General features: G+C 38.4%; 2 long non-coding RNA genes across 3 annotated transcripts; both read left to right on the top strand.

Annotated features, from left to right (window-relative positions):
- The first annotated feature begins 2,425 nt into the window (after positions 1 to 2,425).
- On the top strand, positions 2,426 to 12,115 carry LOC110446980. 2 transcript variants are annotated; one of them, XR_002462532.1, is made up of 4 exons: positions 2,428 to 2,590; positions 8,716 to 8,962; positions 9,474 to 11,643; positions 11,910 to 12,115. It is a non-coding gene; the product is annotated as an uncharacterized LOC110446980 (long non-coding RNA). The 2 variants fall into 2 exon arrangements; XR_002462531.1 differs by having other exon boundaries at positions 2,426 to 2,590; positions 8,716 to 11,643.
- A 4,932-nt stretch (positions 12,116 to 17,047) lies between these two features.
- On the top strand, positions 17,048 to 19,272 carry LOC110446960. Its single transcript, XR_002462524.1, has 3 exons — positions 17,048 to 17,603; positions 17,894 to 18,669; positions 19,013 to 19,272. It is a non-coding gene; the product is annotated as an uncharacterized LOC110446960 (long non-coding RNA).
- The last annotated feature ends 4,712 nt before the right edge of the window (positions 19,273 to 23,984 follow it).

The following is a 23,984-nucleotide window of genomic DNA, read 5'->3' as shown; positions in this document are numbered from 1 at the left end:
TATAAAATTGAAGAAAAAAAACCCACATCATAGTAATCGAATACAGAATATGAAGGAACTGATATATATATATAATAATTAATTACGACATATTGAAATCAATAAGTTGTCCTAATGGGTGTTAGACGATTCGCCCCAAAACCGTAACGCCACCAATTATCGCCCCAACCAGTTCGCCCCAAAAAAACATAAGCCCCAACATTTTCTTCCATAAAAGTCACTTATTTGACAATGTTTTAAATGGAATATCTACCTTTTATGTAATATTCTTAAAGATAGAAATTCAAAAAATAATATCTGTTGCAATTCGTTTGATGTTTAGTATGATAATGGGGGTCATACTCTTTATTGAAGTCGGAAAATTCCAATGTCCATCCCCGGCCCTCTTCGGTGTTGACTGTTGTCTTGTAAAAGTGGTTATCGCTAGCATTAAAATAACTGAATTATCCAATGGAATAGATGTGTGTCGCTAAACGGAACTTTTGAATGAAATATCAAAAAATATTACCGAAAATTGGAGGTTAATTTTTAGCCCGGATACTGGAGATGATAGAAGTCAGAAAATAGAGTAATGTGTCTATTCTTACTTGAAATCATATAAGTCAGACAGTATATTGTAAATCTCTGTAAAAAATGAATTGTAAAAATGTAGAAGCGAATGCAATTAGTAGCTGAAATGATCTTCATCGTGATTTTGGTAATCCCGATAACTATTGCGGCAACTGCACTCATATCTATGAGATCTGCCGCAGTTAATGGAAGAAGAACTATCAAATACCACGATGTAGATTAGATATTCTTAAAAAATCATATATCCCTGCTACAATAAATTTATGGAATAGACTTGATGATTATGTTAAAAATATTTCATCATCTTCTACACGCGTTTTACCGACATATTTGAATGTCGGTAACCGATACCTCTCGGTTCTTTTAGCAACTAATTAGACATAAATCAGAGACGTATAATACATATACGTATTATACGTCTCTGCATAAATGTAGTGGTCTTAAAAGTGATTTATTCCGTGTAGGTATTTGTGCATCACCTGCCTGTTATTGAGATGATGGTAATGAAGATGCGACGTATCATTATTTTTTTGTGTCTGTGCACAATTTTCAAATCCTCGAATAAGATTATTCGATAATCTTTTAAACATTGGTATTCAACCAGTCCCCCAACTGGATATCCTTATATGGGGAGATGCGGATCTTCTATTCCAAACAAATGTCAGCATCATACTTGCTGTAGAATCATTTATAAAAACATCGAAGTGGTTTGAAACCAACCAGTGGACAACTAATGCAGCCAGCCAGAACATTTCCCCTCCTGTCCCTTCTTTCACCTTTTCCCTTACTCCTCACCTTTCTCCTTGCTGATTTCATGGCAAGTAGTAGATTGTCTATGTATATATGCTGAACTTTTTGTCATCGCGTATTATATCTTAGTTACTGCATGTTGTATTTTCGAGAGAGGGCCTAGTAAGTTGTCAGAACCTACGGTCGCTTATATGTGCCATTTCGTTGTTTCGTCTCTTCGACCCGAAAGGACGACAATTAACAAATCTTGATTCTCGTTGTGTCACCGTACAATCCCTAGCATTTGATTGTTTTTCCTTCAATAAAATATGTTTGACTGAATGAGTAATATTAACAATAAAAATAAGAGAAGGAAAAAGATAAATGTAACAATATTTAAACGATGTATATAGTAAAATCCAATAAGAATTCCAAGACATACCTGACATGATATACACTTTCTACACTTTTCGCGTGTGGAAATGTTCTCGTATAGACTCTTTAAACAGATCTCAGTCGCGTATAGAAATGTACAATCCTTTTAATCTATAATCTATTAATAGATATTAGCGTGTGGACATTTTCGCGCTGATTTACTCAACGCGAAAAAAACCCCAAACATTTCCACACCACGTCAATTTCAACTTTCACATTACATTAATCGTTGTGGACCGAAAAGAAAACAATTGGATGGATCGTTTTCGTAGACAACTATACCCCAAGTCTTCTCAAATTTAGGGGGAGGGGGAAGGGGGGAGGGGGGCGTACGGCGGCTACGCTCCCTCGGAATCCACAACTGATGGTTACTCGGACAGGTTTTCACAATATTTGCTATTATGATTACTCATCCAGAACAAGTCATTCATACATGTACACTGTTGAACGCACGTGCAGCGCACGAGGTGGACTGGTTTGAAGGTGAAAGTTGTGCTGCGCTACATACCAGCGTGACACAATAGAGTTACCGTGTAAAGGTGTATATAGTTCGTTACCAGTGTGGCCGTGAAGTGGGGAATTGAAATGAAATAATATTCATTTAAATATACAGGTAGGTGGTTGATACGTGTAAGATGTTTTGATCTGATATCATGTTGTTGTGTTTCTAAGACGCACATGTGATAGCTAGCACGCGAATGAATATATGGCCACGCACGTGATCAAGTTCACCAATGAAATTGCTCATAAATATGGACAGCCAATCAGATTTGGTAAGACAGTCACAACTATCGCATTTTGACGTTTCGGCGGGAGTATACCATGGTGAGAATATTAACCGACAGGGCTGGACGTGGTGAGTGACTTTGAATTTTCTGTCTTATTTTCCAGGTGTTGAGTGTAGCATTTATGATTATTTGTGATTCTTTACATATATAACTGTAGCATACTGTTGCCGATAGTGATATTGCGGTTGGTTTCAACACAGAAGTACACGTTTATATCTAGTCCGCTAAATGACCATAGTCACAGGATCCAACATACTGACCAGTCGCCTGTTTTATGGCTTACCCTATATAAACAGGCGACCTGTAGTCACGTCGACGTTCCACTTACTGAGGTTAAAGGGTTGTTTCCAGACAGTGTTGGATCATCACACTCAATACACTTTTGTCTATCATAAGGTTGAGGCATTTATATTGAATGTAAGGCAAGTGCTGAACCATATTTTCATATTTTAGGGGCCAAAACTGGTTAATTTGACTTGGTTAAATATTTTGAGGCTTGAGGTTTAAGTTTTTTGGGCAAGTTTTTTTGTGTAGTGTTAGATCACCACCATCAATGCCTATGCTGTTGTCTATTATAACGGTGGAGTATTTATATGGAGTGTGAGCAATGTTCTGAACCATATTTTCATAGTTTATGGGGCCAGAACTGGTTAGTTTGACCTGGTCTCGTTTTTTGAGGCAAGTTTGCATGTGCAGTGTTTGATTGGTCAATAGGCTGTTGACTATATCACGTTGTCTGGCCATCTCTTCTTTTGAAATGTACAACACGTTAAGGTACAGTAAAACCTGGTTATATTGCCACCATTTGTTCAAAGAAATATTTGCATTATAAAGGGGTTTGGCAAGAAATTAAGGGAAACGTATGAAGGAATTCGCAATAAAATCATAATTAATGGTCCTGAAACCATTTAATCCAACCATTTTTCGTCGCTTGCTCGCTATTTCACAGAATGTAGAGCGTGGTAGAATGCACATTTATTCCGATGTTACAAAAGTCCAGTACAACATGTTAAGTGAATTATAAGCCGAGCTGTAATCAAAACCCTAAATAACTTTATCATATAATCTGACATGCGCACGAATATGGGGCTTCGTGATGACGTTGACCAATGAAATCGTTCGTAAGGGGGACAGCCAATCAGAGCCGGTATAAAACTGTCGAATTATACTCACTTAGCTAAATTTTCATGAAGTTAACAATTTGGCGCGAGAACTATTGTGTAGATTGTGACAGATCAGTGGCGGATCCAGAGGGGTTTTTTGGGCTTCAGGAAACCCCCCCACCCTGAAAATTTTCTTTAAAAATCATATATTTTCACCATTTTCCTCATTTTTTTTCAACATGGAAACCCCCCCAGGAAATTTGGAAACCCCCCCAGATAGGTCTCTGGATCCGCCACTGCAGATCGAGCTGGACGTGGTAAGCTTTTCCCTCAATATTTCGTTTTCTCTTATGTATAGAGTTTAGCTTAATAGTTCTTTGTGTATTATGTTGTTATCGATATTGATTTCACTTAATTCTTACGAACTCAGAAATAGGAAATTTGATATTGTTCTATACACGACGATAGTATAGTCCAAATATCTGAACCGGAAATACATTTGAGTGACTTGCAAAGCATTTCATCAATGTTGCTGATTTATATTTAATGCTTTTAATATTTGAAGAAGGATATAGGATTTTTATTTAGGCTTAACACTGAAAATCTATCGAAAAAAGTTAAGTAAAGGGAGGTAATTCGGTCATTCCTATTTCTCTCAAAATTTATTGACTTCTTTTATTTATTTTTTATTTGTATTTCCGCTCTATATGAGAATTCCTCCGGATTAATTTACTTATATACATTCGGTCTTATATTTCTAAAATTGAGATCTTCATATTTAATAGGATTTGATAGGATAATTGGTGGACGCAGGTATATATACTGCCTATAAGTCCATATCAGTAATATTACCGTACAATTTGCCTACCTAACATCTATATATATGTTATAATATTATTTCAGAATGTTTTATTTTCTTGATTTGTTAAACATAAAGTTTTTGACTTAGTAAGGTATTTATTATAAATGTGATATTAATTTTAAACTGTATAATTATAGACTGTTTCCTTTGAAATCATACTGATGTTTTCTCAATCACAAGAAATATTGTTCAGTTTACTTTACATATAGCTAGTTGAAACGATAAAATAATCAGACAAAAAATGTGTTACATAATCTTTTGTAATACTCAGTTAAATTAATTTTCCTTGAGTAAACACTGTAGTGCACCGAAGTTAGCACTGGTGTGCACTGGAGTTGACACCGTAGTGCACTGGAGTTAACACTGGTGTGCACCGAAGTTAACACTGAAAACTGGTATGCACGTGCATATTAACATGTCTGAGGACGAGTTCGATTGTAAACTGGTAATATTTATTTAAGCATGTCTGTCTGTTTGTTTGTCTGATACGTTTTAATATCTTTGTAAAAGCTGCCCTAATGAGTCGATTTTAATGAAATATGGTAAACAAATACATGTATGTTAGCATGTTTGAGGCTGAGTTCGATCAGGGATGTGATCCGAGCATATTTACGTACAATTAATGAGGTTACAATTTTGCGGGGAATATAAATTCCACGAATTTGCCAGTTATGATAAATGTAATGTCTCGTATAAATCCTTTTGTTTTTCGGCATGAAATGTTTAGTCCCCTACCGATGAAACCGGGGAGACTAGGTTTTGTCCGTCCGTTCGTCAGTTGTCCGTCCGTTACCTTTCGTTAAGGTTTTGGTTCACGTTTTGTAATGGCTTACCATTCGCTTAATATTAAATCATGTTAGGATGCTGATTCTTTGCATAGAGGTTCTTTAGGGGTCTAGTGTTTGCTTTTGTTTGTTTTGAATTTTCGACATGTTTTCCACTTAACTATCTTAGCCAAAATCTGCAGGTAAAAGTTTTGAAATGGCTCACCGTTCATTTAATAATAGTGTTAGGATGCTGATTGTATGTACGGAGGTTCTTTAGGGGTCTAGCATTAATGTTGTTTAGTCTGTTTGGGGCGCCGGTAGGGGACATGTATTGATTCATCAATACTCGCAGAATGCTTGTTCTATATGTAGTAACCTCACCGCCTTAGCATAGATGGGCAGGGATAGTTCTGTTTACCGGGTAGCTCTACCGGTTAGAGCAGTGGTGCAACTTGAAGTTCAGGATTCGAACCCCGGTCTAGTCCCGGTGAAATTTTACAATCAGAACACTGTTTTTGATTAATTAATTCTCATAAAATTCTCGCAAGGTATGAAATTCATTTCAGAAATTGTTGTATCAATTTCAACTTTTTACAAGGTCTTCAATTCCCTTAAATATTGAATATCTTCTATTAAATAGCAACAATGCCAGTTTATAGTGTGATAGTGTAGTACTTATTGTGTAAAGGGCGTTTTCCTGCAATATACTAATTATTTTGTTCTTTTGCCCGATGACAAAATGGATATCGATTTCTACTGCAGTTTTTCGCATTTGATAATATTATATTGTTAAATCAATAAGCACTGATCTCGTTCCACGCGTAGCAGTTTAATTAAAGGATCCCTGGCCCACTGCACTGTTTTCTTGCCTTATATACAGTAGATTCCTCTTAATTTTTCGTTTTGGAGATAACTATAGAACATTTTGACCACGACACTTTCGTTGATTCGTTAAAAAGTGACCAGGGTTCGAATCCCAGTCTAGTCCAGCTTCATTTTACACTCAGAACACCGTTATTGATTATTTTTTGTTGATTTCATTTTCATTTTTTTCATAAAAAGGAATGGTGTTTTCTTTTCAGAAATGTTTTATCAAAGCCGAAGTCATGCGCGAAAATACAACAGTTTCCAATGTGTAGTTACTGTACAGTTTTTACCAGTGGTACGGGCATCCTTAAATGGTGACACTTATGCTTTCACAGATTCCCTCTGTACAGTTTTTACCAGTGGTACGGGCATCCTTAAGTGGTGACACTGTTGCTGACACAGATTCCCTCTGTACAGTTTATACCAGTGGTACGGGCATCCGTAAATGGTGATACTGTTGCCGACAGAGATTCCCTCTGTACAGTTTTTACCAGCGGTACGGGCATCCGTAAATGGTGACACTGTTGCCGACACAGGTTCCCTCTGTACAGTTTTTACCAGTAGTACGGGCATCCTTAAATGGTGACACTGTTGCCGACACAGATGCCCTCTGTACAGTTTTTACCAGTGGTAAGGGCATCCTTAAATGGTGACACTGTGGCCGACACAAATTCCCTCTGTACAGTTTTTACCAGCGGTACGGGCATCCGTAAATGGTGACACTGTTGCCGACACAGGTTCCCTCTGTACAGTTTTTACCAGTTGTACTGGCATCCTTAAATGGTTACACTGTTGCTGACACAGATTACCTCTGTACAGTTTTTCACAGTGGTACGGGCATCCGTAAATGGTGCCACTGTTGCCGACACAGATTCCCTCAGTACAGTTTTTACCAGTGGTACGGGTATCCTTAAATGGTGACACTGTTGCTGATACAGATTCCCTCTGTACAGTTTTTACCAGTGGTAAGGGCATCCTTAAATGGTGACACTGTGGCCGACACAAATTCCCTCTGTACAGTTTTTACCAGCGGTACGGGCATCCGTAAATGGTGACACTGTTGCCGACACAGGTTCCCTCTGTACAGTTTTTACCAGTGGCACGCGCATCCTTAAATGGGGACACTGTTGCTGACACAGATTCCCTCTGTACAGTTTATACCAGTGGTACGGGCATCCGTAAATGGTGCCACTGTTGCCGACACAGATTCCCTCAGTACAGTTTTTCCCAGTGGTACGGGCATCCTTAAATGATGACACTGTTGCTGACACAGATTCCCTTTGTACAGTTTTTACCAGTGGTACGGTCATCCTTAAATGGTGACACTGTTGCCGACACAGATGCCCTCTGTACAGTTTTTACCAGTGGTAAGGGCATCCTTAAATGGTGACACTGTGGCCGACACAAATTCCCTCTGTACAGTTTTTACCAGCGGTACGGGCATCCGTAAATGGTGACACTGTTGCCGACACAGATGCCCTCTGTACAGTTTTTACCAGTGGTACGGGTATCCTTAAATGGTGACACTGTTGCCGACACAGGTTCCCTCTGTACAGTTTTTACCAGTGGTAAGGGCATCCTTAAATGGTGACACTGTGGCCGACACAAATTCCCTCTGTACAGTTTTTACCAGCGGTACGGGCATCCGTAAATGGTGACACTGTTGCCGACACAGGTTCCCTCTGTACAGTTTTTACCAGTTGTACTGGCATCCTTAAATGGTTACACTGTTGCTGACACAGATTACCTCTGTACAGTTTTTCACAGTGGTACGGGCATCCGTAAATGGTGCCACTGTTGCCGACACAGATTCCCTCAGTACAGTTTTTACCAGTGGTACGGGTATCCTTAAATGGTGACACTGTTGCCGACACAGATGCCCTCTGTACAGTTTTTACCAGTGGTACGGGTATCCTTAAATGGTGACACTGTTGCCGACACAGGTTCCCTCTGTACAGTTTTTACCAGTTGTACTGGCATCCTTAAATGGTTACACTGTTGCTGACACAGATTCCCTCTGTAAAGTTTTTACCAGCGGTACGGGTTCCCTTTAATGGTTACACTGTTGCTGACACAGATTACCTCTGTACAGTTTTTCACAGTGGTACGGGCATCCGTAAATGGTGATACTGTTGCCCACACAGATTCCCTCTGTACCATAATTCCTTCCTCCATCTTCACAGTTTGTGATATAAAGCCGTTGAATAAGACATGTGTAGACATTTCTTTAAGCTCAATCATATTACATATATTTTAAACAGAAGTCTGCCCAGGCATACCATAGTGATATAGAACTCCTTATGGTATACTAAATGCAACCACGGAATCAAAAACGTGCAAGATTGTTTTACGGGGTGTCATTCATTCGGAAAAGTGTATGAACTTCAGCTGATTCTTTTATATATTTGATATAGCCATGTCAAATAATTGAAACCAACTTTAATTTTGTGTGCACTGCGTGGGTCCCTAATGGGTGAGCCGTTTGACTGTTTTTGTATGCTAACTTTTATAGATTTGCATGTATTTCTTTAAAGCAATTCGTAGTATAGCAAATCTTTCAAAATGATAGCACTCCTTAGAATATTGCATTGCAGATACCAAAAATACAATACCTCGATGGCAGTACTGGAGCTGTGGGTAGCAGATTCCTTGTAGGCTGAACTAGAGCAGGGATGGAGCAGAGATACCTCGATAGGCTGTACTGGATGCGGAGGAGTTGCTGCCGACATACCACAAAGACTGTACTGGATGCGGAGGAGTTGCTGCCGACATACCACAAAGACTGTACTGGATGTGGAGCACTTGACCGGGCATCGGTCAGGTATTTCCTTCGGGACTACGGTAATATTCTTTCTTTTCTCCTTCTGTTGTAAGAATGAAGGAAATGTGTCAGATCTAAAAATCTAAACATGTGGGCATGTCAATTCCGCCAAATGTGGATTTGATCATGCCATACACCCGCATGTGGCAAGAATGATATTGTATTCGATGATGCAAGATTTTCCTTCTCTGAAGATTTGTGAAACTTGAGTTGAATGTGGGGCGAATGGACTTGATAGATCAACAGCGCTTATAATTTGATTGACATGAGAGGTATAGTGTTTGGATAGGCCGACTTTGATTCTTTTTTCTGACCATTGCCTGTCCTTCAGCTACAACAGATGTACTGTTATTACAAGCAATAGTGCTTTGTATTGAACAGTACGCGGCCTGATGACGAATGTCAGAAGATATCGTTTTTATATGTGGCGGCGGTAATGTATCACCGATTTTACCAAAATTTGGTTTGGTAAAACGATACTATTGCAAATCTTTCAAAATGATGACACTCTGTCAGAATAATGTATTGCAGATCCTGGGGAATGGCGGACGTTGACGACAGCCCGGGACATGGAGCAGGGATGGAGCAGAGATGCCTCGATAAGCTGTACCGGATACAGAGGGGTTACTGCCGACATACCTCAATGGCTGTACTGGATGCAGAAAACTTGACCGGGCATAGGTCAAGTATTTCCTTCGGGACTACGGTAATATTCTTTCTTTTTCTCATTCTGTTGTAAGAATGAAGGAAAGATAATACGTCAGATCTAAATTCCAATAAGGCTACTTGCAAACCTTACTGGGCACTCTTGCAATCGAACTAATGGACAATGCTGGTCTTTTGATCGGGTCTTACAAACTGTGTTCTTCTCTGCTATTACAAATACCTTTATGAGGAAAATGTCTGCTATTCTTTACAACTATTCCTTCTCTAAACATGTGGGCATGTCAAGTCCGCCAAATGTGGATTTGATCATGCCATACACCCGCATGTGGCAAGAATGATATTGTATTTGATGATTTGTGAAACTTGAGTTGAATGTGGGGCGAATGGACTTGATAGATCAACAGCGCTTATAATTTGATTGACAGGAGAGGTATAGTGTTTGGATAGGCCGACTTTGATTCTTTTTTCTGACCATTGCCTGTCCTTCAGCTACAACAGATGTACTGTTATTACAAGCAATAGTGCTTTGTATTGAACAGTACGCGGCCTGATGACGAATGTCAGAAGGTATCGTTTTTATATGTGGCGGCGGTAATGTATCGCCGATTTTACCAAATATTTGGTTTGGTAAAACGATACTATTGCAAATCTTTCAAAATGATGACACTCTGTCAGAATAATGTATTGCAGATCCTGGGGAATGGCGGACGTTGACGACAGCCCGGGACCTGGATCAGGGATGGAGCAGAGATACCTCGATAGGCTGTACCGGATGCAGAGGGGTTACTGCCGACATACCTCAATGGCTGTACTGGATGCAGAAAACTTGACCGGGCATAGGTCAGGTATTTCCTTCGGGACTTTGGTAATATTCTTTCTTTTCCTCATTCTGTTGTAAGAATGAAGGAAAGATAATACGTCAGATCTAAATTCCAGCAAGGCTACTTGCAAACCTTACTGGGCACTCTTGCAATCGAACTAATGGACAATGCTGGTCTTTTGATCGGGTCTTACAAACTGTGTTCTTCTCTGCTATTACAAATACCTTTATGAGGAAAATGTCTGCTATTCTTTTACAACCATTCCTTCTCTAAACATGTGGGCATGTCAAGTCCGCCAAATGTGGATTTGATCATGCCATACACCCGCATGTGGCAAGAATGATATTGTATTTGATGATGCAGGATTTTCCTTCTCTGAAGATTTGTGAAACTTGAGGTGAATGTGGGGCGAATGGACTTGATAGATCAACAGCGCTTATAATTTGATTGACATGAGAGGTATAGTGTTTGGATAAGCCGACTTTGATTCTTTTTTCTGACCATCGCCTGTCCTTCATTCAGCTACAACAGATGTACTGTTATTACAAGCAAAAGTGCTTTGTATTGAACAGTACGCGGCCTGATGACGAATGTCAGACATACAACAGACTAAACCACAGGACCACTTATGACAAACAAAGTGTATGGAACAACAACCACTGACAGACTAGAGCATGGGAACAACCAAACTCGACAACCTACAGCAATCAACATAATTCTAGTAACAGACCAGAGGAGGGGGACAACAAAAGATGGAAACACGACAGACAACATGGAAAGCACAGGAACTACCAATGACAGAACAGAAAGTATGGTACAACCACCAGCAGCAACAGAAAAAGGATATGAATCCATGACAGACCATAAAATGTAGAAGAGAACGGGACCACTACATATTACACAAGATAAGGGGTAGAAGACCTTGGAATATGAAATCAAAACTGACCAGAGCACAGGACTACAAATTACAGAACAGAGTATGGTACAACCACCAGCAACAGAGTAAACTGAGGATGGATCAACAACCTGCAGCTGATTGAACAAAAAACCTTCTAAAATGACTAGAATTAAATGATTGAACAGTAACAGACCAGACTAAAATGGATGGATCTACCAACCTTAACCAATGAAGAACTAGAACAACCAGTGACTACAGAAAGAATCTCGTACCAGTCCAGTTCCAGTGTTGATGGCACCGATTCCTTACCAGTCGGGTATTATTGATATTACATAATTATCGCAATCCTGTTTTCTGTTTGTCGGCTCAAAGCAGTTTTGAATGTCATTCAATACAAACGTTCTATTTTGTTAGTTTTTCTGATATATCTGGTTATATCTGATGTACGTCCTGGTGTAGGCTAAAGGAAAACCTTGTTAATACGAGTACAAAAAAATACATTGTTCATGTATATAGGCATTCAGTTGCATTTAAATATCAAAGGAAATAAAATAATGTTTGTTATTTAATATTTTCCGACAGGAGCTAAAAGGATGCAGTAATGATGTACAACAGACTATAGCACATGACACATATAGGACAGACCAAAGCGTATTGAACAACCACCAATGACAGATCAAAGAGTATGGAACAACCTACAATGACAGACCAACGAGTATGGAACAACCACCAATGACAGATCAAAGAGTATGGAACAACCACCAATGACCGACCAAAGAGTATGGAACAACCACCAATGACAGACCAAAGAGTATGGAACAACCACCAATGACAGATCAAAGAGTATGGAACAACCACCAATGACCGACCAAAGAGTATCGTACAACCACCATTGACAGACCAGAGAGTATCGTACAACCACCAATGACAGATCAAAGAGTATGGAACAACCACCAATGACGGATTAAAGAGTATGGAACAACCACCAATAACCGACCAAAGAGTATGGAACAACAACCAATGACCGACCAGAGAGTATCGTACAACCACTAATGACAGATCTAAGAGTATGGAACATCCACCAATGACCGACCAAAGAGTATCGTACAACCACTAATGACCGACCAATGATTAAGGACCAACCAAAGAGTATGGAACAACCACCAATAACAGACCAATGAGTATGGAACAACCACCAATAATAGACCAAAGAGTATGGAACAACAACATATGACCGACAAAAAAGTATGGAACACTCACCGATGGCACACCAAAGATTATTGAACAACCACCAATAACAGACCAGAGAGAATCGTACAACCACCAATAACCGACCAAAGAGTATGGAACAACAACCAATGACCGACCAGAGAGTATCGTACAACCACGCATGACAGATCAAAGAGTATGGAACATCCACTAATGACCGACCAAAGAGTATGGAACAACCACCAATGACCGACCAAAGAGTATCGTACAACCACTAATGACCGACCAATGATTAAGGACCAACCAAAGAGTATGGAACAACCACCAATAACAGACCAATGAGTATGGAACAACCACCAATGATAGACCAAAGGGTATGGAACAACAACATATGACCGACCAAAAAGTATGGAACACTCACCGATGGCACACCAAAGATTATTGAACAACCACCAATAACAGACCAGAGAGAATCGTACAACCACCAATAACCGACCAAAGAGTATGGAACAACAACCAATGACCGCCCAGAGAGTATCGTACAACCACTAATGACAGATCTAAGAGTATGGAACATCCACCAATGACCGACCAAAGAGTATCGTACAACCACTAATGACCGACCAATGATTAAGGACCAACCAAAGAGTATGGAACAACCACCAATAACAGACCAATGAGTATGGAACAACCACCAATGATAGACCAAAGAGTATGGAACAACAACATATGACCGACCAAAAAGTATGGAACACTCACCGATGGCACACCAAAGATTATTGAACAACCACCAATGACAGACCAAAGAGTATGGTACAACCACCAATGACAGACAAAAGAGTATGGTTCAACCACCAATGACAGACAAAAGAGTATGGTACAACCACCAATGACAGACCAAAGAGTATGGAACAACCACCAATGATAGACCAAAGAGTATAGAACAACCACCAATGACCGACCAGAGAGTATCGTACAACCACGCATGACAGATCAAAGAGTATGGAACAATCACCAATGACGCACCAAAGAGAATGGAACAACCATCAATGACCGACCAAAGAGTATGGAACAACCACCAATGACACACCAAACAGAAAAGAACAACCACAAATGGCAGACCAAATAGTATGGAACAACCACCAATGACCGATCGATGAGTAAGGAACAACCAAAGAGTAAGGAACAACCACCAATGATAGATCAAAGAGTATGGAACAATCACCAATAACCGATCAAAGAGAATGGAACAATGACCAATGACCGACCAAAGAGTATGAAACGATCACCAATGACAGATCAAAAAGAATTTACCAACCACCAATGACCGACCAAATAGTATGGATCAACCACCAATAACAGACCAATGAATATGGAACAACCACCAATGAGAGACCAAAGATTATTGAACAACCACCAATGACAGAACACACGTATGGAACAACCATCAATGACCGACCAAAGAGTATCGTACAACCACCAATGACAGACCAAAGAGTATGGTACAACCACCAATGACAGACCAAAGAGTATGGTACAAACACCAATGCCAGACCAATGAGTATGGAACAACCACCAATGATAGACCAAAGAGAATGGAACAACCACCAATGATAGATCACCAATGACAGATCAAAAAGAATTTACCAACCACCAATGACGGACCAAATAGTATGGATCAACCACAATAACAAACCAAAGAATAATGAAAAACCACCAATGAGAGACCAAAGATTATTGAACAACCCCCAATGACGCACCAAAAATTATTGAACAACCACCAATGACAGATCAAAAAGTATGGAAAAAAACTGACAGATCAAAGAGTATGGAACATCCACCAATGACAGATCAAAGAGTATCGTACAACCACCAATGACAGATCAAAAAGTATGGAAAAAAACACCAATGACCGACCAAAGTGTATGGAACAACTACCATTGACAGACCAGGGTATGGAACCAGAAAATGACAAATCACAAAAGAACAACCACAAATGGCAGACCAAATAGTATGGAACAACCACCAATGACAGCTTAAGGAGTATTGAACAACCATCACTGACCGACCAATGAGTACGGAACAACCAAAGAGTAAGGAACAACCACCAATCATAGATAACAGAGTATGGAACAATCACCAATGACCGACCAAAGAGTATGAAACGATCACCAATGACAGATCAAAGAGTATCGTACAACCACCAATGACCGACCAAATAGTATGGAACAACCAATAACCGACCAAAGAGTATGGAACACTCACCGATTGCTCACCAAAGATGATTGAACAACCTCCAATGATAGACCAAAGAGTATAACAACCACCAATGACAGACCAGAGCGTATGGAACAACCATCAATAACCAACAAAAGAGTATGTAACAACCATCAATGACCGACCAAAGAGTATTGAACAACCACCAATGACGCACCAACGATTATTGAACAACCACCAATAACAGACCAGAGAGAATCGTACAACCACCAATGACAGACCAGAGCGTATGGAACAACCACCAATGATAGATCACCAATGACAGATCAAAAAGTATGGAACACTCATCGATGGCACACCAAATATTATTTAACAACCACCAATAACAGACCAATGAGTATGGAACAAACCACCAATGACAGACCAAAGCGTATGGAACAACCATCAATAACCAACAAAAGAGTATGAAACAACCATCAATGACCGACCAGAGAATATGGGACAACCACCAATGACGCACCAAAGATTATTGAACAAACACCAATGACAGACCAGAGCGTATGGAACAACCATCAATAACCAACAAAAGAGTATGAAACAACCATCAATGACCGACCAGAGAATATGGGACAACCACCAATGACGCACCAAAGAGCAGGGAACAACCATCAATGACCGACCAGAGAATATGGAACAACCACCAATGACAGGCCAAAGAGTATGGAACAACCAATAACCGACCAAAGAGTATGGAACAATCACCAATAACCGATCAAAGAGAATGGAACAATCACCAATAACCCATCAAAGAGAATGGAACAATGACCAATGACCGACCAAAGAGTATCGTACAACCACCATTGACAGACCAGAGAGTATCGTACAACCACCAATGACCGACCAGAGAGCATGGAACAACCACCAATGACCGACCAGAGAGCATGGAACAACCACCAATGACCGACCAGAGAGCATGGAACAACCACCAATGACCGACAAAAGAGAATGGAACAACCACCAATGATAGATCAAAGAGAATGGAACAATCACCAATAACCGATCAAAGAGAATGGAACAATGACCAATGACCGACCAAATAGTATGGAACAACCACCAATGACCGACCAAAGAGTATGGAACACTCACCGATTGCACACCAAAGATGATTGAACAACCACCAATGATAGACCAAAGAGTATGGAACAACCACCAATGATAGACCAAAGAGGATGGAACAACCGCCAATGACCGACCAAAGAGTATGGAACAACCACCAATGACCGACCAAAGAGTATGGAACAACCACCAATGACCGACCAAAGAGTGGAACAACCACCAATGACGCACCAAAGATTATTGAACAACCACCAAGGACAGACCAGAGCGTATGGAACAACCATCAATGACCGACCAAAGAGTATGGAACAACCAATAACCGACCAAAGAGTATGGAACAATCACCAATAACCAACCAAAGAGTATGGAACAACCAATAACAGACCAAAGAGTATGGAACAACCACCAATGACAGATCAAAGAGAATTTACCAACCACAAATGACCGACCATATAGTAGGGGACAACCACCAATAACAGACCAATGAGTATGGAACAACCCCCAATGATAGACCAAAGAGTATGGAACAACCAATGACGACCAAAAAGTATGGAACACTCACCGATGGCACACCAAAGATTATTGAACAACCACCAATAACAGACCAGAGAGAATTGTACAACCACCAATGACCGACCAAAGAGTATGGAACAACCACCAATGACCGACCAAAGAGTATGGAACAACCACAAATGACCGATCAAAGAGTATGGAACAACCACCAATGACCGACCAAAGAGTATGGAACAACCACCAATGACGCACCAAAGATTATTGAACAACCACCAATGACAGACCAGAGCGTATGGAACAACCACCAATGACAGACCTAAGAGTATTGAACAACTACCAATGACAGGCCAAAGAGTATGGCACAACCACCAGTGACCTAACCAAAGAGTATGGAACAATTGCCAATGACACACCAAAGAGTATGGAACAACCACCAATGACAGGCCAAAGAGTATGGTACAACCACCAATGACAGACTAAGGAGTATGGAACAACCACCAATGACAGGCCAAAGAGTATGGTACAACCACCAATGACAGGCCAAAGAGTATGGAACAACCACTAATGACAGACCAAAGAGTATGGTACAACCACCAATGACAGACCAATGAGTATGGAACAACCACTAATGACAGACCAAAGTGTACGGAACAACCACCAATGACAGACCAATGAGTATGGAACAACCACCAATGACAGATCAAAAAGTATGGAAAAAAACACCAATGACCGACCAAAGTGTATGGAACAACTACCATTGACAGACTAGGGTATGGAACCAGAAAATAACAAATCACAGCTGAAATAATGAAACGGGCCAGAGCACAGGACCACTATTGACAGACCAAAGTATGGTATAACCAATACTTAAAGGCCCCAAAAAATGGAAGCAACACAACAGAAAACAAAGCAATCAGAAGACCAAATCACAAACTGTAAAACATAAGGTGAAACAACCAATCAAAACCGGCCACTGAGGACGAAAACACAACATTCAGCAGAGCGCTATGAATAAGACAACCACAGACAATAGTCCACAGCGGATGGAACCACAACCCAGGCCACGACTACAGAGAATTGGGACTACAAGTAACGATAGATTACAGAGGCTATGGCAACCATTCATGGCTGATAAAGGAATAGAACACCCAGTAACTACAGAAGGAATTCTTTACCAGAGTCTAGTTTATGTGTCGATAGCACCGATTCCTTACAAAACAGGTATTATTGATATTACACAACTATCACAGTCCTAAACGCTCTGATCATGAATGTTTTACGTTTATCAGCTGAAAGCAGTTTTAAATGTCATTGAATACACCAATCATTTTTTTAGTCATTCTGATATATCTAAATATAACTGATGTACGTCCTCGTTTAGGTTTAAGGAAAAATCTTGTTTATAGCAATATAATGGTACAACAGAAATATATTGTACATGTATATAGGATTTTAGTTGCATTTAAATATGAAAGGAAATAACGTCTGGTATTTAATATTTTCCACGGAAGCTAATAGGATGCAGAAATGCTGTACAACAGACTATAATACATGGCCACACAGGACAGACCAAAGGATATGGAACAGACCAGAGGATGGATAGAGCATAGCTGAAATAATGAAACAAAACACAGGACCACTAATGCTGACCAAAGTATGGTATAACCACTAGCATCAGACCAGAGGAGGAGACAGCAATACTAAAATGCCCACAAAAGATGGAAGCAACAACGACGACAGAAAGCAAAGCAATCAGAAGATGGCACCACAATGTAAGACGGACCAGAGCATATGGCGACCTAGGACAGACCAAATAGCATGGAACAAGTACCAAATACAGACCAGAAGATGGCACCACAATGTATGGTATAACCACTAGCATCGGATCAGAGGAGGAGACAGCAATACGATGACAGAAAGCAAGGAAAGCAATTAGAAGATGGAACCACTTATAGGACAAACCAGAGCATATGACGACGTAGGACCAAATAGTATGCAACAAGCACAAAATACAGACCAGAAGATATACCAAACTCTACAAATGCCAAACACAACACAAAACACGGAAAGCAAAATTAATAGAACACGGCCTTCGTCACATAACTCCAGAAGATGGAACCAAAACGTAAGATGAACCAAAACAAAGAGCCCCGAGTGATAGAACAAAGAGTATGGTACAACCACCAGCAACAGACAACGGCGGACAGAACCACAACTTATGGCAACCCATAATGGATGTGAAACACAGCAAAGTATCGCAAGGCACTCCATTGTACCACCCCCAACGGTAATGATTTCTATATCTAACAAACAGTGAACTTATGTCAGACAGCATAGGTCACAGTCAGGTCATAGTGACCTACTTCTTGCACCCCTCCATTCCGAGATGTCCTTGTTCACCAAATCTGGTTACTCCTGGTAAAATTGTATAGAAGATATGCCTTAGACGAACATTTTCAAAATTAAATATCAAAGGTCAAGTCATAGGTCACAGTGACCTAATTCTTGCACTCTGCACTCCATCATTCCAAGATGTTGTTCATTATAATGGAGTAAAAAAAAAAAAACACTTGTCCTCGGCTAATATATTTAACACTGATTTCTACAATCATTCTTATTTTACTTTACAGGACATGACAACGATGTGTATCCTGTATTCCCGGTATCTACAAAATCTCCACTTGTGCACAAGCAGGCTGCTGAAAAATATCTGTAAATTTGAACCTGTAACCTGGGACGGATTGGTATATGGAGGTGTTCACTTTGACCTGAAGACATTTGATCCTGAAGTTACAAAACTATGTGTTTTTGTTAGGATCTTATCTAAATATTGTCAGTCATTTGATGAAGGGCTATGCATAGAAAAAAAGGTTTTAAAGAAATAATTCAAATTCTTGAATCGGTTTGCAGAAGTATTAAGACCATTTCATATTTGTAAAATGTATTTCATTTGTTTTTTTTAGATAGAGAGTCCCATCACTTTAATACAGATATTAACTACTGAATAATTTTCATGTGTAACTGATATTTGCTCTATATCATTATTTCAAGTCATCGTAATGCACATCTTCAATTTATAAATATTAAATTCCCTTTGCCCTTGAAGATTCTCCTGAACAAGTTTGGTTCTTTGGAGATAAAAAACAATAAGTGGAACCCTCTACCTTAATCACTTCCATTTTCATACTCATTCACTCAAAACAAACATTGTGCAAAAAAGAAAATTCTGAAACACTTTCTTTTGTGAGAAATGCTAATTTTTGGTGTTTTAGTGTTTTTTGTCCGAAAAACCTTTATAAAATTAGAAATGTATTTCTTTCACTCTATTGAGGTTGTCATTTTTACTAGAAACATTCAGTGTAAAGTACTTTTACAGAATTAATGTCTGTACACTTGAACTTAAAATATGTATATTTTGTTAAATGTGTCGAAATATAGGAGTACAGTAATTACTCTTTTGTTATTTAAGGACGTTTATTGCAATATCAAAAATTTCCCAAAAAGGAATAACTAGCTATTTTTTACTCATAAAACCTATCTGTAGAAAATGCTATTAAATTCTGTTTTAAACTTTTCTAACGTGTCCATATCTATTTTTAAAGTCATTTTCATGATAATGAAACAAATAGTTAATTTATTTTAAAGATTGGAACTACTTCTTTCAGCAAGTCAGTAAAATATATGAATCAATGTATTACAACAATTGTGTAATCAGAGAAAGTTTTTGTATCTATTATATTTGATATTTTTATATATTTGTATGCCACCTTAGGTAGAACCATGGTCCAGCTTTGACTGTCACTGGCATACCAACACTGATATGCTAATTGCCAATTACTCATTTTCTTAATGCCAAGTGCTTATTGCTGTTAAACATGTTTAAATTCACAATTTTTCTTTACTATACCTTCAGTACACTTGTACCTGAGCCCCCTACTTGCAGGACAATTATAAATTTTATTGATTTTGTAAGCTTTTCAACAGGGCGTTTGTCTAGTCCAGTCCGGTCCCAAGATGGTTAAGAATATATTATATTTGGGTGGTCAGGTGGCACAATGGATAGCGCACTCACCTTTCACTATGACGACCAGGGTTCGATTCCCTGATTGGATGTGAAATAAAGGCACGGGGTCACCTGCCTGCTTTTTTAATTATCTTACATAGGTCATATTAAATATGCAATGATCTCAATAAGAAACATCAGATACTGCTCAGTGGTTTTTCACCGGGTACTCCGGTTTTCTCCGGTTTTCTCCACCACCAAACATTGCCCATCCATTCATGACCATAGCTGTTAATACGATGTACAATTTGGACACAAAGATTCCAAATGTAGATATTTCAATTAAATAACACCAATTCTTGTACAAATGAATTATCCAAACTTTTTAAAATGGTAAAATACTCCCAGGTGTGTGATATATATCATATCAATGTAACAAAGGTTTGGAAATTATTATTGGGAAAACTGAGATTTTATTTTTCTCTACTACTTTATGGAGTTTTTGTAATTTTTTCTCCAGTTTTTTTAATTATCTTACATAGGTCATATTAAATATGCAATGATCTCAATAAGAAACATCAGATACTGCTCAGTGGTTTTTCACCGGGTACTCCGGTTTTCTCCACCACCAAACATTGTCCATCCATAAATGACAATAGCTGTTAATAGGATGTAAACACTAACCAAGGTAGATAAATGTAACAGACCAAGTTAAAGGTCTACACAGGTTAATGCAATTTATAAGTTTCATTGCAGACAGATTTNTCCGGTTTTCTCCGGTTTTCTCCACCACCAAACATTGCCCATCCATAAATGACTATAGCTGTTAATAGGATGTAAAACACTAACAAATTAAAGGTAGATAAATGTAACAGACCAAGTTAAAGGTCTGGTTTACACAGGTTAATGCAATTTACAAGTTTCCATGCAGACAGATTTGGGATTTGTGAACCGTTTTGAGATGACTGACAAACTAGGTTGTGATAAAGCGGTATATACCAACCTCAAATTATTATTATTATTTTTTATTATTATTACAGATTCTCAATAATATACAGTATTGACTAGGGTGGTCGGGTGGCGCAGTGGATAGCCCACTCCCCATTCACCAAGGTTGAAAGATATATGGGGTGACTCCGATTTCCTCCCACATTAAAACCCCCTGTGTGCTACCATCAAAAGTGGTTAATATAAGTAAATACAATTTTCTTGTATAATTGTTTTTAAATGAAATCAAGTTTATCAATACTTTACCAAGGTGACTGTTTATTCAAAGATATTCAATACCTAAACAAGGACAAAAGAAAAATTGGGATTTTTTTTAAAGCATTTTTATTCCATATCATTGCTGAAATGTTTTCTAAGATATTGTACATGCAAATTTTATCTAAAGAATTTTCAAATCCATCACTCCCTGTTTTTGCTTTAGAAACACCTTACATGTACATGCAAAAAGCTTAGTGACTCCCTCAGCAACAATATTTGATTTTATGAACATCAGTTTGTATACAGATTATTTTGAATACATTGTTACAGTATATAGTATTGTGTAGTTCAGCATGTCACTGATACTTCCAACAAAGAATGAAATATTTGCTTTAATTTATATAACTGAACTTCATGAAAAAGAATTGTTCATTTATGTTTGTGTTTTTGTAAACTTCAATGTTAATTAATGTTCAGAAATCTGTTTCAATACATTTTATTGATTGATCAAATGGATTGAACAACAGGCATAGCCTATATAATTAAGATTTCTCCTGAATAAAAATATATATGAACAGTTTACAACTAATTATTTAAAGTCTTGTGTTATTAGCCACTTAATAAATCTGAGAAACCTTATTTCTTTGTCTTTGTTGTGATATAGAACTTTTATCAGCAAGGAAGCAACTGTAAACATACTTTAGATAGAAATAATAATAATTTATGTAATATAAAATTTGAATTATATTATAATTTTGAACCTGGCAGATATGAGTTGGAGAGGGTTCAAATATAACGGTATGTGCTTTTACATAATGTACATAAAGTAATTAATTACTTCCTAAATAAGTATGTTTACAGTTTCTATCTGAAATCAAAGAGGATCTGCAGAATATAGTTCATTGGTAGAACTCAAAAGAAAACAACATAGTAAGCAAAGGGAGGTAATCTTCATTTTACTATTTACCTTTAACCCTTTCACCACTATAGTCCATAATAGTCACATCTAGATAAATGCATGGTAGAGTCTACTCAGTTAATATAGGGGTGAACGGGTTAACCCTTCTCTTTAATTCTACCATTGAGTATGGCAACACACCCTCAACAAAGGGAAGTAACTTTGCACCGCTGACTGAAAATCAAGATCATAGCGATCTAGTATGGTGGAAATAGCAGATATGAAGTAATAATATGCAAGATTCATTAACCAATAATAATACCATTTCTTGTTTACAATATTTATTTTCAAAAACAAACAATTAGTGGTGAAATATGCCTGTACAGTGAAACCTGCCTTATTTGACACCCTGAANTCTGAAATCAAAGAGGATCTGCAGAATATAGTTCATTGGTAGAACTCAAAAGAAAACAACATAGTAAGCAAAGGGAGGTAATCTTCATTTTACTATTTACCTTTAACCCTTTCACCACTATAGACCATAATAGACACATCCAGATAATTGCATGGTAGAGTCTACTCAAGTTAATATAGGGGTGAAAGGGTTAACCTTTCTCTTTAATTCTACCAATGAGTATGGCAATACACCCTCAACAAAGGGAAGTAACTCTGCAGCGCTGACTGAAAATCAAGATCATAGCAATCTAGTATGGTGCCAGGTGGAAATATCAGATATGAAGTAATAATATGCAAGATTTATTAACCAATAATATACCATTACTTGTTCACAATATTAATTTTCAAAAACAAACAATTAGTGGTGAAATATGCCTGTACAGTGAAACCTGCCTTATTTGACACTCTGAGGAAACCAACAAATTGGTTGAATTACACAATGTGTCTTTATAAACAGGTTTTATTTGGTATTTGTGAATGCTGGAACAAACAGATTAGGATCCAGAGTGCAAGGTTCTTAGCCCAAGATGCAGTTATGGCAAAGTTGGTCTAGGTCATACAGTCTGTTCAAAACAAATTTACATGTCATTTAAACTTTTAGAATTTAAATCCTAAATCACCAATTGAAATTTTGAGTTATGATATCAACTTGTTATAAAACTTTTTTTATAATTCATATTGGAATCTTTGTATCTTTGGTGCAAGTTTAGCAAGTGTAGGATTAAACTTTTTGAGATGCAACACAAAACAGAGAGCTAAACACAATTTAAACATTGATGAGGAAACTCACGGCAGAGTTGGTGTAAGTTTATATGCTGAGGACTTTTTGAGATACAACACATAACACACAGCTAAACATTTAACATTGACGAGGATGTTTTAACAGCTGCTGGACCAGGAAATGTAGGTCACATTTAGTATCTGACCAGGAAATGTAGGTCACATTTAGTATCTGACCAGGAAATGTAGGTCACATTTAGTATCTGACCAGGAAATGTAGGTCTCATTTAGTATCTGACCAGGAAATGTAGGTCTCATT

The sequence above is a fragment of the Mizuhopecten yessoensis genome, unplaced genomic scaffold, assembly GCF_002113885.1.
Source record: "Mizuhopecten yessoensis strain PY_sf001 unplaced genomic scaffold, ASM211388v2 scaffold3091, whole genome shotgun sequence".
Lineage (NCBI taxonomy): Eukaryota > Metazoa > Mollusca > Bivalvia > Pectinida > Pectinidae > Mizuhopecten > Mizuhopecten yessoensis.
Note: the sequence above shows the minus strand (reverse complement) of the source record. Positions and strands in the feature narration are given on the sequence as shown.